A 22485-nucleotide genomic window follows, 5' to 3' on the forward strand; every position below is an offset into this window, starting at 1 on the left:
CAAAAAAAACCTAATGGACTGCTAACCTAGATTCAGAGAACTAGTCAAAATAAAACGTGACGCTAGCTAAAGAAGCCAGCAGTCACAGACTTTATACACAATCGTTAGGATTAGCCTTGGCTGAAAAACCAAATGGTCTCATCAAAATGATATTTTACAATGAAAAATCTATCTCCAGTATCTGAATGTCTGTGCACCCCCCCAAATTCATGCTGAAAACCTCACACCCAAGGTGGTGGAATTAGAAGGTGGGACTCTTGGGAGGTGCTCAGGTCATGAGAGCGGAGCCCACATGAGTAGGATTAGCGCCCTTTTCAAAGAGGCCTCAGAGAGCTCCCTAGTCCCTCCCACCACGTGAGGACACGAAAGAAATCTGCAACCAGGAAGACCCTCACCTGACCACACTGCCGCTGACCTCACACTTCCAGCCTCCAGAACTGTGGGCAGTAAATTTCTGTTGTTTATAAGCCACCCAGTCCCTGGTGTTTTGCTGCAGCAGCTGGACATTATGCTCTACTCCTTCCTTTAAAACATTAAGTCCCTTCCTGAAGTGGACACCTGTCCTTTGTGGATGCCCCTCTGACCATACTACCCACATCGATAACACCTTACAAGATAATTCCTGTCTTTCCAATGGAGAATGCAGAAAATCAAACAACCAAACCCTCACTTCCTGGCCTCCGTGCTGCTGGGATGCAGTCGTGTGACTTAGATTCTGCCAAGCAGAAGGGCTCCAGAGAGGCTTTGCTGGGAACGGAAGGGGGCAGGGGTAGAGGCAGGGCCAGGAGCCAGGCAGAGCTGGTGTGGCCTGAGTGGCAGCTGGGAAGGGGTCCCCTGACTCACCAGCTTCCTGACCCTTGGTAGACTGATTCTGCAGTATCTTTCTGGGAGTCACCTGGGAAGCCCAACCCACTTCTTGATGGATCGCAGGGGTCTGAGAGCTCTGTTCCTCAACGTTTCTTCCTGTATCAACCAGCTAGGGGCGATTCAGTTGTATGCATCTAAAACCTCTGACCGATATATTTCCTGTCACCGACAAGAGTGGAAAGGGAATTACAACCTCTTTTGGACCCAACCTGTTTTGTTCTACTTTATCCATCATGCCTCCTCTTCTAAGTCCTTCCCAGCTAATCCGCACTGCCTGCCCTACAACTCTGCGTCTCCAGACCTGTTCATCTACCCTTCCCTCTTCCTAGCATGTCTGGCATGATGTTATCTGCCTGTGCGCTCTTCCCAAAGCTCTTTCCAGTGGCTGCTTCGCATCCTCTGACGGGTCATTTCAACAGCCCTTAGCGTTCGTGACTATGCTGCAGTGATAACCGCAGGTAATCTGTAAGTTTGTGGAGGCACAAATCTGAATCACTAATACACCAAGGCTGGTGAATTGCCTTGGTTTTTCTCTTCCTTCCACCCCAATACCCATCAGTGCTCACATCGGCCAAACCCGGCGGGGAGCCAGTTAGCAAAGGGAGCCCGAGGAAATGTAGCTGGTTGGGTCAGTCCAGTTGCCACACGGAGCAGAGTCAGGGAAAAGCAAATTTGGATCTGGGGCAGTGGAGGCAACAACAGCTCAGCAAAAGGTCACAGGAGGCGGGAGGACCACAAGAAACAAGACTCTAATTAGAATACAACAAAAGGAGGGCGTGTTCCATCATGTTCTGTTGATAAGGAATAGAGTTTTGTTTGGTTGGTTTGGAGAGTCAGTAAGCTGTCTCTGGAAGTCAAGAACAAATAAATCATGTGGTACATATATACAATGGAATATTACTCAGCCGTAAAAAGAAAAGAAATTGCGTTATTTTGTAGTGAGGTGGATGGACCTAGAGACTGTCATACAGAGTGAAGTAAGTCAGAAAGGGAAAAACAAATATCGTATATTAACGCATATATGTGGAACCTAGAAAACTGGTACAGATGAACCGGTCTGCAAGGCAGAAATAGACACACAGACGTAGAGAACAAACGTATGGACACCAAGGGGGGATAGGAGGGGGTGGGATGAATTGGTAGATTGGGATTGACATATACACACTAACATGTATAAAATAGTTAACTAATAAGAAAGAAAAAAAGAACAAATAAATCTATGCATCTATGCACCAGTTCTCACGCTGGATAAAAATGGGGATGAATCGAGAAAAGTGCTACTGTAACAGCAGGATATTACAGCCACTGCCAAACACAGGAAATGCGTGATTGTTTCTGCTACAGAAATCAGGAGGAAACATCAAAGACAGAACTGGTGGGGATTCAACTGTGCACACATATTCTCATAGTGTCATTGTGATCAAAACTGTGCCTGACACGTCCTTGACCCAACTCACTGACAGATCCAGGCCTCGGAAGGTTGAGAAGTAGTGGGAGGGGCCACCGGTCTTGACTTACTTCCAATTAACAAGGAGGAAGTGATGGGAGAAGTGGAAGCGATGAGAGAAATGGAAGTGACCGGCACCACGAGGGAAGACACTCATGTCACATTTATGTTCACGACGGCCAGGAATGAGAAACCTAGTCTGGCTGAGAATCCCGTAATTCCTTTTTCTTTCTTTTTTAAAAAAATTAATTAATTAATTTAGTTCGTTTTTGGCTGCGTTGGGTCTTCTTTGCTGAGCGTGGGCTTTCTCTAGCTGCAGCGAGCAGGGGTCATCCTTTGTTGCGGTGCACGGGCTTTTCATTGCTGTGACTTCTCTTTGTTGCGGAGCACAGGTTCTAGGTGTGCGGGCTTCAGCAGTTGCAGCACACGGGCCCTAGAGCACGCGGGCTTCAGTAGTTGTGGTGCACGGGCTTAGTTGCTCTGAGGCGTGTGGGATCTTCCCGGACTAGGGCTCAAACCCGCGTCCCCTGCATTGGCAGGCGGATTCTTAACCCATGCGCCACCCGAATCCTGTCATTTCTGAGCAGAGATTCCAAAAAGTTGAAAGGTGAGTTGGAATCTTAAAAAAATGTCCTCCTTTTCAATTAAGGTGAGACGTTCTTGAAAATGGGGTTCTGACACCACAAACACAAATCATTAGTGAAGAGGTAGAAGAATTCCAACAAGCTGCTGTGTCTGCGCCAACAACTTTGCAGTGAACTCACGGCTAGAAAGCACAAACTACGAGGAACGGTTCCGGAGGCAGAGACGGGTCTAAATGAATAATGTCTACAAGCCTAAGACCCAGGGAAGGGAGTCTTGCAAATAAAGCTAAAGAAAACCATCAAAGAAGTTTTTAAAGGGTTTTTGGAACAAGATAAGGTTGACTGGCGGCAGAATAAAAGAAAACAAACCTACTCAACTCCTGTCCATTGGAGTGTTTAATACCCGTGACAGGAGCAAATAAAGAAAGAAGTAAGACTTCTGGGCTGGGAAGAGGAGGCCAGCATTAACAAGCAGGACTGGATCCTCAAGGCCACGGAACCACTGTAAGAGGGCATCTGGGTGTTCCATGGGCATCTCCATTTCCCAGCCTGGAGGGACAACCTGCCGGGCTCTGATTAAAACTAAAATGCACGTGACATAATTTGTGGTCACCATCCAGCATTCACAGGGAATTGAAGAGGTGCTGAGACAAGGTTGGTACGTAATGTTGACCCCTGGTTTCAAAATCAGAGAAGGCACTGGACTCTTCCTTATGAAGATGTGGGCTTCAGGGCCATCTTACGCATGACTCTAACTGGGATTACTGGCAAAACGGTCTATCTTTGGCCAAAAGTGCTCATCCCCAAGGGGGGTCACCCTGGGTTTCTAAAGACAAGCTATGTCCGCTCAGGGGTGCTCAGAGCAGCTCATAGCTGTTCACACTTGCTATGTTTTTGGCCGGGCTGTTAGACTAGGAATGGTCAAAACCCGTTAGACACGGATCTGAATTTCAAAAAAGGAGCTGACAAGTAACGATACCTTTTTAGCAAGATGGAAAATTGTGTGTAACAGGATGACAAAACACTGTTAAACGTCCACACGCCCAGAGCCCCTAGTTGATAAATCACTATCACACGGGAGCAGGCCCCAAGTTTCTTCCCATGACCGTTCTGTTCAGGATGTTTTTTAAAAAGTTAAATTAGGATAAGGAGTACATCAAGGTTAAACTGACAAATGGCTTAAAGTAGAGAGAAATGGTAAATCTTCTAAGCCAGTGTTATCTAAACATCAGTCCTGTGTGAACTGCCTTCATAATTCTCACCACATGGGCTTAAGGATTTTCTTTAAGTTGACTCATTTTAAACTTAAATTTTTTAAAAAAGAAGCTATGTATTTGATGTGTTAATTACATTTTTATACAATAAATTAAGTTCATAAGAATTAAAACGAACAATGAAATAAATGTGTAAAAATGCTCATCTAAGTACCACCTAAAAATCTTCTGGGCTATCTCTAGCGGTGTCTGTAACATGCTTTGGTAAAATGGGACCAGGTGACATCACTGGGATACAAAATACCACTCAACTGGCTGAGACAACAGGCTCACAAAATGAAATTTGGTAGAAATAAATGTGAACTCCTGTGAGCAGGGATACAGAAGGCATTAATGGAGCACATGCTGGGGACGGTGCTGTGGGCCAGGAGCACACGTGAAAGGGACTCTGGATTGAATTGACTCTTCCTGCAAAATGATGGAGATGCCCGAGTCCCTGACGTGCATTTGGGCTCACGGGAGGCAGTTTCTATGTTGCGGCAAGTCCTGCTCCGTGAGTCCCCAGCTCTCACTGAGAATGCGGGGCCCAGCTTTGGTGGGCACCAAGGGTGGGATTCTGCCACACTGGACTGGGGTGAGGTGAACAGAATCCTGGCCACAAAAAGATGAGCTGACAGCCTGGGAAGGTTTTCCCAGGGAAGACTGGGAAGCAGGGTAGGATGGGGCAGGCGGGCTGTCTTCTTACAAGTAGGTTCAGCCTGCTGGGCTCAGCCTAGGAAGGACCCATCGGATGATCCGAGCTGCCTACAAACGGGATTGGCTGCCCTGGAAGGCAGGGAGCCCCTGATTGCTGGGACGGTCAAGCATAGGCTGCTCAAGCATTTGGAGCTGAGAAAGGCTTAGTCCTGGACCAAGTTCCCCAGAAGCAGAGGTCGAGATGGGGATTCAGATGTACACGGCTTATTGGGAGTGTCTTTGGGAGCGAGAGAAGCAGAGGGGAAGGATAAAGACCCCAGCAAGCCTGTGTTTGCAGCTAAGTCTAGCCTTGGCCTGACCCCACGGGCAGCTCTGTAGCGTGAACGGAACCGCGCTTATCCCACAGGAGGCAGGGGCCTGCCTTTTACTGTCAGGCAGGTGGCTTGACCTGCCCTGTGAGGTGTGTCCTCCTAAGTGTCACTGAGATCAGGTCTCCGGAGAAGGGGGCCCCTGTGATGCCATCAGAACCTAACACCCACCCCAGCCTGTGAGGAGACCTCGGTGCTTTAGGAAGGTGGCTTTTGCGTGGTCCTCTCCACCTGGAAATGATTGGTGGCCCCTGAGTTTTTGTAACTAATGTCTGAGCTCAGTTTTAAAAAACTGTTAGAGACCATATTTGTCTTCTTCTTGGCCCCTACTGTGTCCCTGACAGCCAGAACTTGCAAAAATCTCTCTTCTCTAAGAGGCTCCTGTAATTGTTACCAAGTCCAAGTCAGGCAGGGGCAGACCCAGGTTTAAGGGGGCCCGAGGCTTATTCTATTTTGGAAGCCCCCTTAATGGGAAAGAATACAAAATTACTAATGCAAGATGCCCACAGGACACTGGAAGGGCTGGGGGCAAGGCAAGGGCCTAGAGGACCCTTGAGTGTTACTTGATACCCCAGAAATCTACGTCTGCCTGCAGTAATTTTTGCCATGTAAATGGAATATTGTACTATTATTTATTTACCTTTTAAAATTAATTCACTTAAAACCAAATATATCTAAACTCATCCTAAATAATAATCATGGTGGTATCTCAATTTGCTGCATTAGTTACATGTATTTTGAATAATCTTAAAACAAATCCCTAAGCTCAAAGAAGATTTATCTTTGGTCCATCTAAAATCATCTCAGGTTCAACCAAAGGGAGACATAATCCCTTTGGATAAGTGGTGATAGGAAACAGTCTTAGATGCTTCGTTCTCTACCCTAGGTTTCATCCCGAAAGAGTCACCTGGAAGGAGCCTAGTTCAGGCCCCTAAAGCAGGACCCTGCTCAGGTCCAGCTTTCAAAGCATGTTTATACAATTACTAACTCAGTCAGTGCTCACCCAGCCGCTAGGAGCGAAGGGAACAAAGCAGGTTCGTCCGCTTACCATCCACTCGCTTTTGCTCAGAGGTCAAACAGCTACGCAGGGGGAAAATCCAACTTAACTCAGGGTCCAGATTTCACAGCATGAACATTTTCACTACCTTTTGCTTCCTTACCATGTTCACTATCAGTCAGCTTTGAGTTTAAGATAAGAAATTCCCCCAATCAGCAACATCTCCTTGCTATGTGTCTGTGACTATTTAAACAGGGAAGGGCTCCCCGCTCCCAGGGAGTCACTAAGTGGGAGGCTTTGAGCAGTGACTTAGTCTCCTTATGCCTTAGTTTCCTCATCAGTAAAGTGGGTATTCAATGAAATAACCTGTGGAAAAGCACTTCTTAGTACAATGCCTGGAATATAGTACATCTTTAATATATGTTAGCTATTCTAATGATTATTATCAATCACTAGAAATATTTTTTTTTAATTTTAAAGCACGGTTTACTAAGTTCCTAGGCCAAGCTAAGAAGTATCTGGGCAAACAGCCACTTCCTTTTACAAAGTACATTGTGAAGAAAGAATACACTAAATGCACACAAAGTACTTTCAAGTTAAATTATGTAGCCATAAGAATGCATATATTAGCACGAGCAATAGTGACCATCAATAATTAAAACTTCATTCTTCTCATCCAAATAGACGTACGTGGTATTTTGGCATCCGGGATTTATAATTGTGTGTATGTGTCTCTCTCATGAGTGTTGATCAGTGGGCACAGTATCTGCTACAATAAAGGTACTTAGAGAGGGTCATGGAAGGATGGCCCCGAGCAAGACAGCTTCATAGATCAAATCAGAACATTAGTTTAGAATCTATTCTTGGCTTTCAAATTTCCTTATTCCCCATGTCTCTTCGTACTAATATGGGCTCTTCCATCTATTCCATTGATCCAGCGCCTGAAAATTCTGGCCATTCTTTGGATTCATGATAAGAAACTCATCTGTAAGCTCTGAGAAAACACAGGAAGCCCAAGAGAAAAAAAATAGTGCTGCTATCCCACCAGAGCTTTCACTAGTCGAATCTAGGTGGTTTCCACACCACCACCTCAGCCCTGGAGAACTGGTCGGCTGGCCCCGGACATGTGCTGTACTATTTCTAGTCTGCAAATCTCCCAGGAAGCTCAGACCTCTGAGCCACCTTGAAAGAAAATACACGTGGGTCCATCTTAAAGGATGGAACACAGACTAGAATAAACTCCATGGGCCTAAAGGTTCTGGAGACCATATTCATGAGTAGTCTGAAAACATCCTCCATAAACTTGCAGAAGAGGAATGAGCCTGCTCTAACCTTGCATCCACCTTGCCAGTTCTCTCTTTCCCAACCCATGCACCGAGGATGGGTGTATCTTGGCCGATGATTCATTCAACCATTCTTCTATTTAACAAACATGGTGGAGCATCTACAACGCACCAGGCTGTCAGCGTGAGATAACAGACATATTAAAAAGCTACCCTTGGAAATTCCCTGGCTATCCAGTGGTTAGGACTTGGTGCTTTTATTGCCATGGGTCCAGGTTCAATCCCTGGTCAGGGAACTAGGATCCTGCAAGCCACACATAGAGTGGCCAAAAAAAAAAAAAAAGCTACCCTCTGCACCCAGACATGTATAGCAAGATCACTGTTAAAACTGAGATTTGTCTGGGATGAAGTGAGAGAGTGGCATGGACATATATATGCTACCAAATGTAAAATAGATAGCTACTGGGAAGCAGCCGCATAGCACAGGGAGATCAGCTCGGTGCTTTGTGTCCACCTAGAGGGGTGGGATAGGGAGGGTGGGAGGGAGACACCAGAGGGAGGAGATATGGGGATATATGTATATGTATAGCTGATTCACTTTGTTATACAGCAGAAACTAACACACCGTTGTAAAGCAATTATACTCCAATAAAGATGTTAAAAAAAAAACAACCCTGAGATTTGTGACCAGCACAATGGCAACAGAAGATAGAAAGTGTAAGTTCTTCTGAGGAAGACCAGGATTGCTTTACAAAGAAGGCAGCATCGGAGTTGAGCCTGGAAGGATGAGTAGGCAGTGGAAGGGATTCCAGGCAGAGAGAAGAGGGTGAGAAATGCCATTCAGAGGCGAGGGGTGAGCAAGTGCTTTGGGGAGACCATAAATCCAATCTTTCTCAGTATTGCTAGAGCCCCAAGGGTTCTGTGGAAGGGGAACTGGGGTTGCACAGAACAGATCACCTTGTAGGCCAAGCAAACAAATGTAGATTTGACCCTATGGGTGATGACAAGACACCAATGGATACCTCTGAGCAGCAGATGGACATTTTGGGGGGCCAACCAAGTTGGGGGGTGGGAGGATGATCCATGCACATTAAGCACGAGGCATATATAGGTGAGAAATATTTAAGGGGGTCAGGACTTGATACATGTGGGAGGTGGGTAGAGGAAAGGGAGTCCCAGAGAAGTTTCAGGTTTCAGCTGTAGGAAACTTGGGTAGAAGGTGGTAGAATTCACCAAATTATGGCATCCAGAAAAATGGCAGGTGTAGTGGGAGAAACAAAAACAGATGAACTTTAGAGCAGTGGAATGTGAAGAGACCGTGGGTCACCGAAGTGGAGATGGCCGACAGAGCTGGGTATGAGTTTGGAGCTTGGGCACGTGGCCAGGGGTTGGAGAGACAGCGTTAGCATAGGCGGGATGGCTAATGGATGCACGGATGAAATCTGAGGTAAAGCCAGAGGGCTCCTCTAGATCAGAGGACAGCATCACCTGCAGCGATGTTCTGGGACCAGCTCACACCACGTCCAGTTAAGTTCCCGAAATTAAGTCCTGTGAAGCGACTAAAATAGGAAATAAAGAAAAGGCTAAAGAGAACAAACATTACTGGAATCACATTGACACCAACTGCCGTTCCTCACTGTACCAGCCAGGAGTGACACGATAATTACAACTGAACACTCCCGCCTACACTGTTGGTGGGAAGGTACAATAAGTTGGTGCAGCCACTATGGAGAATGGTATGGAAGTTCCTTAAAAATGTAAAAATAGGAGCTTCCCTGGTGGCGCAGTGGTTGAGAGTCCGCCTGCCGATGCAGGGGACACGGGTTCGTGCCCCGGTCTGGGAAGATCCCACATGCTGCGGAGCGGCTGGGCCCGTGAGCCATGGCCGCTGAGCCTGCGTGTCCGGAGCCTGTGCTCTGCAACGGGAGAGGCCACAACAGTGAGAGGCCCGCGTACCGCAAAAAAAAAAAAAAAAAGTAAAAATAGAGCTACCATATGATCCAGCAATCCTACTACTGGGCATATATCTGGAGAAAACTCTAATTTGAAAAGATACCTGCACCTCAATGTTCATAGCAGTACTATTTACAACAGCCAGGACATGGAAGCAACCTAAATGTCCATTGACAGATGAGTGGATAAAGAAGATGAGCTACAAATATACAATGGAATAGTACTCAGCCATTAAAAAGAATGAAATAACGCCATTTCAGCGACATGGATGTACCTAGAGATTATCATCCTGAGGGAAGTAAGACAGACAGAGACTTAGTGTCTGTGCCTGCATCGCTTTCTGGCCAGCGCTCAGCCTAGCTAGTGATCCATGATGTGAGCAACAGGCAGGGCTTCTGGACCTGCCACAAGTCACAGCTGAGAGCTGTCAGCCCCAGGGAGCTGAGAGCTCACTGAGTGTGTGGATGGTGGGTAGGGGCTGCTGCCTCTCTCCTGGACGCTGCAGACACTGGTAACAGCTGTGGTGCTACTTCCCAGTGGGGTCCCCAGCGTCCTCTTCCATCAGCACTCCCGGCCTTCAGGTAGAGAGGCCCTACTCTGATTCCACCAGGGAAGAAGGTGAGGTCCGAAGGCTGAGTTACCTCCCCGAGTCCTCACAGCTGGCCAGCGCCGGCGCCAGGGTAGAGCGTGGCCCTCGGGGTCGCCTCACCCGCGCGCCAACCCTTAACTCGTAACTGATCAGGAGGGTTACTGTGCTCTGTGTGCCCCTGAGCTCCAGAGGACCAACAGGACAGGCAACAGCAGAACCTCCAGACGAATGTTCCGCTGTCTCAGGGAAACGGAGCTGGCGATCCTTTTTACTGTGAAGGTTAAGGGCTTATACTCCCTGTATGTCCACCTAATGTTTGGTCAGGCTTTTTGTTTGTGTGACCCCATTCTGACTACAGGGCCACCGCGCCCGGTGCTCACTTGGCTACACTGTTCGGGGTTGGCCTTTCTGCCCCTTACAAGCTAACAGACTCAAAGAAACTGAGGCCGAGGGCGGCACACACAGTTCCCCAAAGCCACCCCCGGCTCAGACCAAAACGTGATCTCCTGACACCTTGGTCAGTTTATCTAACTGGTTAGCCACTGGTCCCTGCCCTTCAGCTGCTCTAGTTCCTCAAACTGGAAGGGGCTTCACTCTGAATTGGAAAATTAAAGAGTTCTCCCGATCATAGAGACCACAGCCACAGCACCCTTAGGTCAGGTGATACCAAATGGAGGGAAGATGGCGACTACACCTGGGGACAGGGGGTCACAAGCTGTCAATCAATGATGCTAAATGGAAGCTGAAACCTAGCAACAGTTATTGATATGATTAAGGCGTGACCTTGGGCATGTCTTTATAAGTCTGGCCTATAAAGCAAAATCCTTTGGCTTGAAAATTTCTGAAATTAGACTCAAGTGGATTAAGTGAAAACATGTTGGAGGTAAATAAACCTGTTCCAAGTTTTTCAAAATCACATCAGTATATTGAGATTCAGCCCATCCCCAAACATTACGCACGTGCCACGGGCAAGAGGTTCTGATCAACTCTGACGCCTGTCTCCTGAGGGCGGAAGTGTGCCTGAGAAGCTTCATAACCACATGGGATCTCTGTCTTTCTTAATACCCAATCGTCTGTGTGTTATATTATAAAGATGAATCCAGGGAGTGTGACAAGCCATACACACCCCCAAACTGAGGCCTTATTCCTTCCCCAAAGGAAGACGCTGCAGCCGTTTTCATCTTCCTCCCAAAGGCACGGTTGTTGGAGCTGATACCGACCGTGGCACGCAAGGTGCCTGGCTCGGCTGTGACTAATCCATTTCCCAGAGGACCTCGTGGTGTAGTGAGCTCCAGAGGAGGTGGATGGCAATAATCAGTGCTCAGGAGTGGAAAACGCAATGTGATTCACATTAACTAAAAGAAAAGGTCGAGGGAGAAAAAACAACCAAAAATTAAAACCGCAGGCGCTCTTACACATCAGCAAATGCCACACTGAGCATGTCACTGTGACACGCTTTTTGAAGTCCAAGGAGGAAAAAAAAGGCAAAATTTCAAAACAAAGCCGAATAAAACCTAGTTATGGCAACACTGAACTAGTACAATGCAAAATGCAGTTATATAAAAAAAAACAAATGAATTCTTTTTAGTGAAGCTAGAATTTGTTATAGAAAAAAGGAACCAATACATTATTTTTCACTCAATGTCAGATAGTCCTTTATATACCTTCGTTAACTTTTGTTGAATACTATCAAACTTTAAAATGTTAACTTTTGGGCTCCCCTGGTGGCGCAGTGGTTGAGAATCCGCCTGCCGATGCAGGGGACACGGGTTCGTGCCCCGATCCGGGAAGATGCCGCGGAGCGGCTGGGCCCGTGAGCCATGGCCGCTGAGGCTGCGCGTCCCGGAGCCTGTGCTCCGCAACGGGAGAGGCCACAACAGTGAGAGGCCCGCGTACCGCAAAAAAAAAAAAAAAAAAAAAAAGTTAACTTTTGCTCAAAGTGTACTTTATTTTTGTAGCTAGAATTCTTGCCTCATTATAAGCCTTCTCTCAAGTAGCATCATTTACTTTCTCAATAATGAGTGATCTAGGAACGTAAAACAAAGGAGTGACAGTTGGGCTCCTTAGAATCCAATCAACAAGGAAGTAAAAAATAAATAAACAAAAAAGAAACCTCAAAGCTACTGGGATCAATCGCTCTGGAACAACGGAAACCACTGGAAACAGTGAGTAGAGCCACGGAACTCTGACTTAAAGTAAGAGCCAATTAAGAATCCATGTGGGGACTTCCCTGGTGGTGCAGTGGTTAAGAATCCACCTGCCAGTTCAGGGGACACGGGTTTGAGCCCTGGTCTGGGAAGATCCCACATGCCGTGGAGTAACTAAGCCCGTGCACCACAACTACTGAACCTGTGCTCTGGAGCCCGTGAGCCACAACTACTTAGCCCACGTGCCACAACTACTGAAGCCTGTGCGCCTAGAGTCCATGCTCCACAACAAGAGAAGCCCCGCAATGAGAAGTCGGCGCACCGCAACGAAGAGTAGCCCCCGCTCACCGCAACTAGAGAAAGCCTGCGTGCAGCAATGAAGACCGAACACTACCAAAATAATAATAATAATTCATGTGAACGCAGATTTTGAGTTTCTTTATCAGTGCGTACATGGATAACTATGAATTTGAATCAGTTATAAGAAAACATGACCAAGCTTGCAAACCATCCAATGAAGTTACTATTTGGATGGGATCTGATGTATTCCCAAGTGGATTTTAATGTCAGCCTAGACCAGAAACGGAAGTGTTATGTGACCACACGAGTTGTCGTGAGCAGTTGTTATAAGCAGTGGTGACGTTAGGAGACAAATTGTCACCTTTTTTGGAAAGCGGCACCAATCAATGAAAAGGTAGACTTAGTCATATGGAAGCACGGAGGAGGGGAGAGAGAAGGAGGGAAGGAGGGAAGGAGGGAGGGGCAACGTAATCATACATGTATGCATGTTCCTGGGAGCTGAGCCCCAGGCAAAGAGTCTGGGTGGGGCCTTAAAATGTTTTATTTTTGTCTGACTTTACAAGTCTGGGAGTCTTCCTGGGCCAAGCTAACCCAATGACTGTATGTTCTGCTGTGTGAACTCCTGGACGCACATCTGCAGTTCCCTTTGCCAGTGAAAACAAAACAATATTAGAAGCAGCATTTGGGGCTCAAATGGTTGGTCTCCGCATCTTGCATTTAATGCTACTATTTTCTATTCTGGCCAACTTAGAAACATTTGTAATTGGCCAAGACTTGAAGAGACCATTCATCATTCCAAGTTACCCATCAGAAAGGCATTTCATAAACATGTCTGGTTTTCCATAATTTATTGATCTTATATTTCCACATATCAAAATTCCTAAAACATGCAGAAACCACACTGCAGACAATAAAGACTATGTATTATTTTCCAGTTGATATTTTTCAATATATTTGGTTATAAAATTATGATACGAGTGACACAATGAATCATATGGACTTAAAATCTAACGTTTTTGGCAAATTTAGAATAACTTTATTTACCAAAAAGAGCAATACAAGTTTGTTATAGAAAAACTAGAAAACAAATTACTAACGTAAAGTTTTTAAAACTACAGGTCTATTTGTTAATCCTCTGGAGTACATCCTTCCAGAATTTTTATGAACCCATCTGTCTCAACCTCCTTATTGTGTTGTATTTCATTTTGTAATGCTTATTATAACCTGATATCTATGGTGTATTTATTTGCTTAATTATTTATTGTCTGTTTCTCCCACTTCCATCCATCTATTTCTTCCTTCCAAGAGAATGGAAGCCTCTTGAGGGAAAGCACTTTGCCCCTTTGCTTCACTACTAATCCCCCCTCCCATCCCTACCCCCAGCCTCAAACAGTGGCTGAGTTTGGAGTGGCATGTTAGGAGTTCATAAAGACTTAGTGAATGAATGAAACAATGAACGGTTGATATTCGCTAAATATTTGGAAAATTGAAAGCCGGTAAGTACAGGCCGACATGGCCAGCGTCAAGGAGATGGCAAGTGGGTTGGAAGGTCTTCCTTCTCCACCTCATCATCCTTATTTCCTCTGCTGTTGACTAAATCAGCCCATTAAGTCCTGTTTGAATTCAGTACATTTAGCTACAGGCGTGGATTTGGTTCACGTTCATGATGTGAGAAGTTACAGAAGAAGGAGGGGATTCGGTGGGGGGTCCTACTGCACACAGGTGTGTCTGTTCTCTCGTTGCCAGAACGGGGACCGCGCAGCCCTGCCCACCCCTCCAGACCCACCGTGTGACCTGCCCACCAGGCGCCTCCTGACCACACATGAAGGGGAAGGCTAAGGAGGCTGAGTAACTTCCACAGTAAGGAGAGGAAGGGAGATATTAATAAGCTCTATCATGCATTCCTTTATCCAACATCTGGACACGCTTTAATCACTGATTTCCCACTCATAGTGAAAAAGTGGCCAAGGAAGTATGTCTCGATTTAGTAAAGAGCCATTGTGTCGTTACCAGACAATGACTCCTTCTGGCCAAAGATTCATAGTCTGATCTCTCCCTTCCCTTGAATTATTTTAGCGAGCATGTCCACGCTGAAACAATTCCTGGGTGTACCATCCTGAAGGGGCATGGGAAGGGTGATGGGGGTTAGACTTTTTTTTTAACTTTTTATTTGGAAATAATTTCAGACTTATAGAAAAAAATGGCAATAGTCCAGAACCCTTACTAGTGAATAAGAAGATAAAGAACCCAACACAAACATAAGGAAAGATTTGAACAGACGCTTCACCAAGGAAGATAACCCACTAGCAAATAAGCACATGAAAAGATACTCAACATCCTTAGTCACCGGGAAATGCTAAACTCACGATAAGATGCGACTATACTTCTATCAGAGTGGCGAGCATCAAAAAAACCTGACCACACCAACTGTTTGTGAGGACAGGAAGAAATCAGGCTCCCATCGTTGGTGGGAATGCAGTAAAAGGGAGCAGCCTCTTTGGAAAACAGATTGGCAGTGTCTTAAAGAACTAAACAAACACTCACCATATGACCGAGAAATTTCACTCCTAAGTACCTACTCAAGAGAAATAAAAATCCATGTCCATATAAAGACTTGTATGTGGATGTTCATAGTAGCATTATTCATAATAATAAAACTAAAATCAATCCAAATGTCTATCCACTGTGGAATGGATAAACAAAAAGTGATATATCCAATCAATGAAATACTTTTCCACAGTAAAAAGGGAACAAACTATTGACATGCTACAGACTCGGATGACCGAGTGAAAGCAGCCAGACACAAAAGACCACACGGTGTATGATTCCATTTGCAAGAAAGTTCTAGAAAACTGTAAACGTTTACTAAAGCACTCATACCTGTACACTTAAAAGGGATGAATTTTATGATGTGTAAATTAGATCCCAATAAAGCTATTTCTATAAATAGGAACCTATTCTAAAGATCGTTCTGTATTGTGCTTTTTCTCTACTCAAAACTGTAACTTGAAGACAGTTGCATATCATCACAGTAGTTCTTCTACCTTTTTTAGTGGTTGTATAATGTTTCATTGTATGGCTATGAGAAAACAGAAATAAATTAAATAGCCACGCCAAAAAAAATGTTCTCCTTTCCCCATTCCATCCAAAGGCCTCAGAGGGATTTGGTTTCCACTGTGCTCAGATTTAAAGGCTACGCGCCCCCTCCTTCCATTCCGCAAACTGTCTGGCACCCCCACGGCAGATGCTAAGGAGGCCTCACCCACGCCCCTCAGCACCCGCCCGCCCATACATGCCAGTTTTTCGACTTTAAGAAAGGTCAATGTTACTTTTCTTTAAAAATATCACAAATTACCTAGCTCCTCCAAAATAACCATCCTCTGGTACCCACAGTTCTCTTTGATCCGAAGACTGATGGTGGGCAGGGGTACGCCTAGGTGGGCTGGAAGACCAAAGAGCTATTGCCCCTTGGAATGGTCCTCACCAATGATGGATGGGGGGTTGGTGGATAATGCCCCAGGGTCCTCACTCCCTGGGTGAAGTAACTCTGAGGTGAGGTCACTGCCATCTCCCAGAGCTCCCCGGCGGGCCTGACCCAGCTGCCCACAGTGGTCACATGCTTGTGAACACACCTCCCTCCGTTTCTCGTCTCACCTCTCCACTCCCCCACCATCCTTCCCACCCAGAAGTGACACACGAATTGGCTCACACATCTGGTACTTTCTGCCTTATCCCTATGCATTCACAAAGATAGAGACAAGCCACTGAGTCCACAGGCATTTTAGCAGCATTCATAAGGCGCATGCTTTGCACTGATCGGTTAATTAGAAAGCTCTGTCGGGCCAGATACGGTGCCATCATTCAGCAAGGTCTTATTACTTGCTTGGCCAACGTGCAAACACAGTATAAATAACTTACAAGTGTTTGGAAAGACGTACAGGGCCAAGAACACAACAGTCAAGCCACCCTCAGCAGAATGCTTTATGACTTAGAACTCACAAAAAGCATAAAGTGGCAAATTTTTTCCATGCTCACTGGGAAAAAGTCCTGTAAATCTATTGCTGCTAATTCCAACCAACATAGAAGCATGGCCGCCTCTCCAGCTCAACTGTATTTGTGCCAGGCGGGAGAGCCAAGGTATTGATCGAGGCAAAGAAATGACATTTTCACAGAACTCAGAGCATTCTCCCAAAACGGAGGACAACATACACATATATGTAATTGACAATTTATTCATCCCACTGGCTGCTCTTATTTCAGTCCGACCCACTTGAGCAACCAGTACGCACTGATGCCAAGTCAAACCATTTTAGGCAGCTGTGGGGAGGCAGTGGGTTGTCACTGAGGGAGCTGGACAACCCCAGACACCTCCCAAGTCCACGAGGAGCAAAGCCGCGGGACCAGGAGGGGCAGCAATCCCCGGGGAAGGTCTGAGCTACCAGAAGTTTCTGCAACCTGAGGCCGTGTAGCTTTTAATAACCACGTCATCTCCCATTAATAACAACTCAGACTATCATTAAAGATTTGAGGCTTTGCCCAGAATTATAACCAAAACTGCCATTGGTAAAGGCCTTTAAATTTCGCCTTGTATTTGCCCAGTTAGGCAGAAGCAGTGGGCTTTCTGGGTCCTGACCAAGGTCAACAGGAGACAACCCCCAGGACAGGCAGAGTTCACCACTCGGCCTCTTGACTTGGGCTTGACCGTTTGACTTGCGTTATCAATACGATAACATAGAAGCAGCAGTGCAGAGGCCTCTGGGTCTCCACCTGCACCCCCTGCCTCTCCCCTGGTCATGAGAAGAGCTGCCCTGGGCTGCCGCTGTCTGTAAGGCTGGACTTAGAATGCACTCGGGTGGAGCAGGCTTGAGGCCAGACCTCGGCGAGAGGCCAAGCCTAGCTGGACCCAGGCCGGAAACAGTCACCCAGCTGAACCCAGCCTGGATCAGCCACTCCCCTTGCCCTCCAATGTGTGTTGGCCCAACCAAGGTCAGCAGAGCTGCCCAGCTGAGCCCAACCCAGATCAGCCAAGCCCCAGCCAACCTTCACTGCAGGAGCTACATAGATGCTTATTATTAGTTTTTCCACTGCATCTGGGGGCAGTTTGTTGCACAGGAAGAGTTGAGATGCAGAGAACTAAGGGGAAGTTCAGCAAGCCAGGGGAATTCTGCACAATAGGTTCTCCTTCCTTCCTTCCCTGGACAAATGGGGGCAACTTATAGGATATAATTGTGAAATTCACAATTGCTTCAAAAGGTCCCCACGATTTCGCTAGGAACACCCCAGCTTCCGTGTCCCTTGGTGGGACAATTCCCAGATGCCCCCTACATGATCTGTCACAGGTCCCCAGTGGGACTGAGCCCCAGTCACCCACAGCAGTCACCTGCTCAGGCCCCACCCTGAATGGCCTCTCCCCCTTCCCAGCCCCAGCTGCACCCCCTTATGCCCTTCTGTACTGCCCATAGAAACTGCCCATAGAAACCCTTGCACCTGAATTTTCGACTCAAACTAAGACATGGCTCATTTTACAAATAATATCAAGCACTTGAATGTGCCAGGCATCATGACACACAGGTGACTTCACCTCCCTGTACCTCAGTTTCCTCATCTGTAAAATGGGGACAAAACCAGTGCCCCTCAGGGCTGTTGTGAGAAAAGAAAGCGTAACGTGCCTAGAACAGGACCTGGCTTGTGGCAAAGCCTTTAATAAATGCTACTATTTTCAAGCAATTCCTGCTTCTCCTTATTACCGTCGGGCTTCCAAGCTGCATCCGCCTATTGGAAAGAATGGGTAGCACTGAGGAAAAGAAAAAGGAAAAAAAAGAGAATGAAGAAAAAGGAACACATTCCATCCTCATGAAACCACTTTAAAAGTCTCAGCCAGCTGACGGCAGCACTGCCTTTAACTAAACCACGAGCAGGGCCATAAACGAGCATCCTCCATCGACTATATTTGGTTCAGGGCGTTCTTGTGCATGGAGAGCAGGGGAAGCCTGAGAACCAGAGATGGTACAAGAGGGGCGTCCGGGGGGAGATGCCAGTGGGGTCCCGCTCCTCGGAGCACGTGGCTGGGGCGCACGAGCCCTTCCCAGAGGAACTGGGAGGAGCTGAGTGAGGAATATTTCAAACGGACTCAGCAGTGGCCCGAGGACTTGGGCAGAGGACCAGGCTTGCCCAGCCCCCACCAGAGCATTCCCGGGGCTGCTGTGAAGCAGGGTGCTCAGATCCGGCCTCGGGGGTGGGGTGGGGGCTCAGGACTCTGCCAGGGGAGGAGGCTGGAAATTCCCCACCCTGATTACCCAGGGCTCCTGATGACCTGGGGGAGGGCGGGGTTTCCCCCAGGTAGCTGCTTCTTGCTGCTGCTGAATTCTCTAGGGTGACACCTTCCTAAGCACAGTCCTCAGACCTCAGACCTCCTTCCAAGTAGCGGCCGGGGAGGGGAAGGGATGACACCCCGCTGTCCTGATTACACCTGGCTGGGCAGCCGTTTCTGTCTGACCTGCAGGCCATACAGCATGGCAGTGTTCAGGGCCATGTACCGTGGAGCCCAAAGCATAGCCCAGCTTCGAACCCTGCTCCGGCCACCGCCCACCTGTGTGATCCAGGCAAGTTCCTGAACCTCTCAGCACTCGGTTTCCCCATCTGTAAAGCGATGATAACTCAGTCTCAGCCTTCTAGGGCCACTGTGACAAAGAGATGCAAAACAGATGTCAGGAGGCTGGGGCCCGGCGGTGCAAGGTGAAGCCTCCCTGAAATGCCACGGCAAAAGGGACGCAGCAGACAGACCATTCGACCCTTCCCCTCCCCTCCAGCAAACAAACCCATCAGACAAACACATGCACTTGAAGCCTCAGGGGCAGGAAGCAGGCGGCACTGAGGCTGTCCCCGGGTTGTCGGATTCCGCGCAGGGCGCCTTCTGCTGACTCAGACGTGAAGGCGGCTCCTTGCTCTTCACCTGTGATCTGCCTGCCACCCCCAGCAGACAGAGGGAGAGAAAACTGCAGCAAAGGAAAAGAAACCCTCTTTGCTACCAACTATCCACCCTGTGCTCTGCCTCTATCTCCCCTCCCCCTGACCTGTCTCAACACCCCCTTTTCCAGACTTGGGAGCTGGAGAACTGGGGGGAGATGTGGCACCCAGGGCTCTTCTCTTCTGTGTCCATCTCAGCCTCTCCTGCTAGCCTCTCCTCTCAATCCAGTTCCATTTTCTCATAAGTTATAAAGCACATAAGGAGTTTCATTTCCACCACCTGCACTGTAGCGCTGCCAGTGTCCCCCGCACAATGCCGCATCTTACTGGGTGTGTGCATTTCCACGGTGGCCACAGTTCTCCACCCTCCCTGCGAGCCTGCCCCTTGCAGGCTTTGCAAACCCTGCCACCAAGGGCTGGAGCCTACTGCTCATGTCTCGGATCTGAAGTGGCCTGTGACTTGCTCTGGCCAATAGAAAGCGGCAGAAGTAGCCCTGTGTCCTTCTCGAGCCCCAGCCTCAAGAAGCCGTGCACGTGCGTCCTCTTGGAGTCCTGCTGGGGGGAGGGGAGCAGAGCAGAGGTGGGTCACCTGGGCCGAGGCTTCCTTCACCTGTCAGCTCCCAGCCAACCAGTTAGCCCAGAAAACCCAGCTAGACCAGCTGACCCAGGTGGCCTGAACTTCCCACCTGCAGAATCGTGAACTAAATCCATGACTATTATTTGAAGCTACTGAGTTTTGGGGGGTCTGTTAGACGGCAAAAGCTGACAGATAGATTAGGCACTAAAAAAAAGATGATTAAGGATTTAAACTTGCCTAACATTTTGCATGCATTCATTTCTCCTTCTTAAAAAACAAAATCCTCGGGGCTTCCCTGGCGGTCCAGTGGTTGGGACTCGGTGCTTTCACTGTCATGGCCAGGGTTTGATCCCTGGCTGGGGAACTAGGATCCCAGAGGCCAAAATAAAAGAAACTAATAGCCTCATATTCTGGTCCTGAGGATCTTCCACCTACTGAGCGTAGGATCCAGTGTTAGACACTCTGGACAATGCAGAGAGAAGAGCTGTCCCCAGTTCTGGAGCTGCTGCAATGCCACGCAGACATGGAACTAAATTCAAGTTGAAAGACACAAGGCCACCGATACTATGAGCAAAGGTCGACCACGATGAGTGTGGACGTTACATGTCACATTTCAACATTCATACCAAAGTCAATTCTCCAATGCTGCACATCTGAAAATATCTTCCACTTGAATAACAACCCACAGAGAAATATTGTCTCAGAGCTCTGCCAGTTCCTGTTATTGTTTAGTTTACTGTTGTCTTTTGTGGAAGTTCTTTGTTTATAAAAGTGAAACCCAAAGATGTTTTATCTAACAGGAGAAACAAAGGAAATGACAAAGAAACCTTGACCTCAAAAGACAAACCTTTAGCACCAAGATAAGACTTCAGTATTTATACCTGGAATTTTGCACTTCCTTATATGCTACCATCATCCTTCTCAAGAAAATTCACACTTAACGGCTCTTTGGTATTTATTTAACTTGCATTTATTCACTGTCTACTACAGGTTAGAGTCTGTGCTAAAAACTGAGAAATAGGAGACACAGACCAGGCTCTGGCCTCACAGAGCCTGAAGTCAAACAGGGATGACAAAGAAACATGATTATTACTTCACATGATCTGAATCTCGTGTAACACGAGCAGATACCACGAATCTAAGCTCTTGGAGGGAAAGCAGGCAGCTTCCCGAGAGGACTGTATGTTTAAAGCAGGATCCCAGGGTTTAACTAGGATTCAAATTAAGGAAAGAGAGTCAGAGCAAACTATGTAAAGCTAGTTCTCCAAAGTTGTATTCTCTGGACCTCCTATTCCAAATGGTTTGCCTTCTCTGAGAGGGCTGTGTTTGAGGGGCAGCAAAGGCCCCAGCTCCCAGTCCAGAAGGAACGGGCCCTGGGGTAGGGGGGGATGTCACAAGCTGGGGATCAGGGAGCCCTGGGTTCCAATCCCAGCTCCTCGTGTGGCCTTGGGTGAGTCACTTCATCTGACTCGGCCTCCTTCCTCTTATCTGTAAATCTGTGTAATGAATGACATCTACCTTCAACGGTGTCGTGGTGGGTTTAAATGAGAGAGCACCAAGCAGTGACGATGTTTATCCTCTCCTGAATCTGCTGTGGGGACAGGGCTCCGCGGGGACAGTTCACTTTGTCCTCACTCCGCTTGGCAGCGGTGGGGCAGCTCCAAGGCTGGGGCCTGGCGCCGTCAGAAGTCTCCCTCACGTGTCAATGGGGCCCTGGCGGGGCTGTCGGCTGGAACCCCTACTCGGGGCCTTTCCACGGGGCCCGGCTGATCTCACAGGCAGCCCTGCCCGGAGCGTTGAGCGCCGGCTGGGAGCCCCGTACGCTTTGCTGATCTCGGCTTTGAGGTCACTCAATGTCACCTCTGCCGCCTTCCCTGTGAAGGTGGTCGCCGAGTCCCACCCAGACTCAAGAGGAGGGAAAGCAGACCTCCCAGCTTGAAGGGACCCGGCAAGGTTCTGGAAGAGCAGCGATACCGCGGTGGCCATTTAGGGAAACTATGATCCGCCACGGTGACCTATGCTGACGTCCCTCTGATGCTAAGTCCCTTTCATACAGAGATCTATGATTCCATGAAAAAAAAAAAAAGATGAAAAGCGGGCATGGGGAGAAAGGCAAGTGGGGGATGTATGAGAAAGAGAAAGAGGCTTTTCCCTTGGGATGGGGCCATCATCAGGACCATATGCTCTCAGTAATCAACCAGGTTCCTTGCGCTCCCTGGTGGCCCAGCTCTAAGATGAGAATGAAATGAATTAATGCATTAAAGCGTTAGGGCCTGCCACGCAGTTGGCACTCCATAAAGGTGCACGGTTACAGTTTACGCTCTGAGGCTCCTGAGCTGTCCTCATCTTGGTTGGGCCCTGCAGCCACTGCATGATAACAGAATCCCTTAGGTACCAGGAAACAGGTAAGCATCCTCCCTGATCCTCTGTCAGAGAGAGGTCACATCCACAGCAGCGCACCAAGCCAGAGCACACCATACCCCCGCACACTGAGGAA

General features: G+C 47.7%; 1 protein-coding gene across 1 annotated transcript in view; it reads right to left on the minus strand.

Annotated features, from left to right (window-relative positions):
* The window catches only part of RIN2 (Ras and Rab interactor 2), a 221964-nt gene that overhangs the window by 158153 nt on the left and 41326 nt on the right, over positions 1-22485 (minus strand). The window lies entirely within an intron of this gene.

This window comes from Monodon monoceros, unplaced genomic scaffold (assembly GCF_005190385.1).
Source record: "Monodon monoceros isolate NGI ecotype Baffin Bay Population unplaced genomic scaffold, NGI_Narwhal_1 Super_Scaffold_13, whole genome shotgun sequence".
Lineage (NCBI taxonomy): Eukaryota > Metazoa > Chordata > Mammalia > Artiodactyla > Monodontidae > Monodon > Monodon monoceros.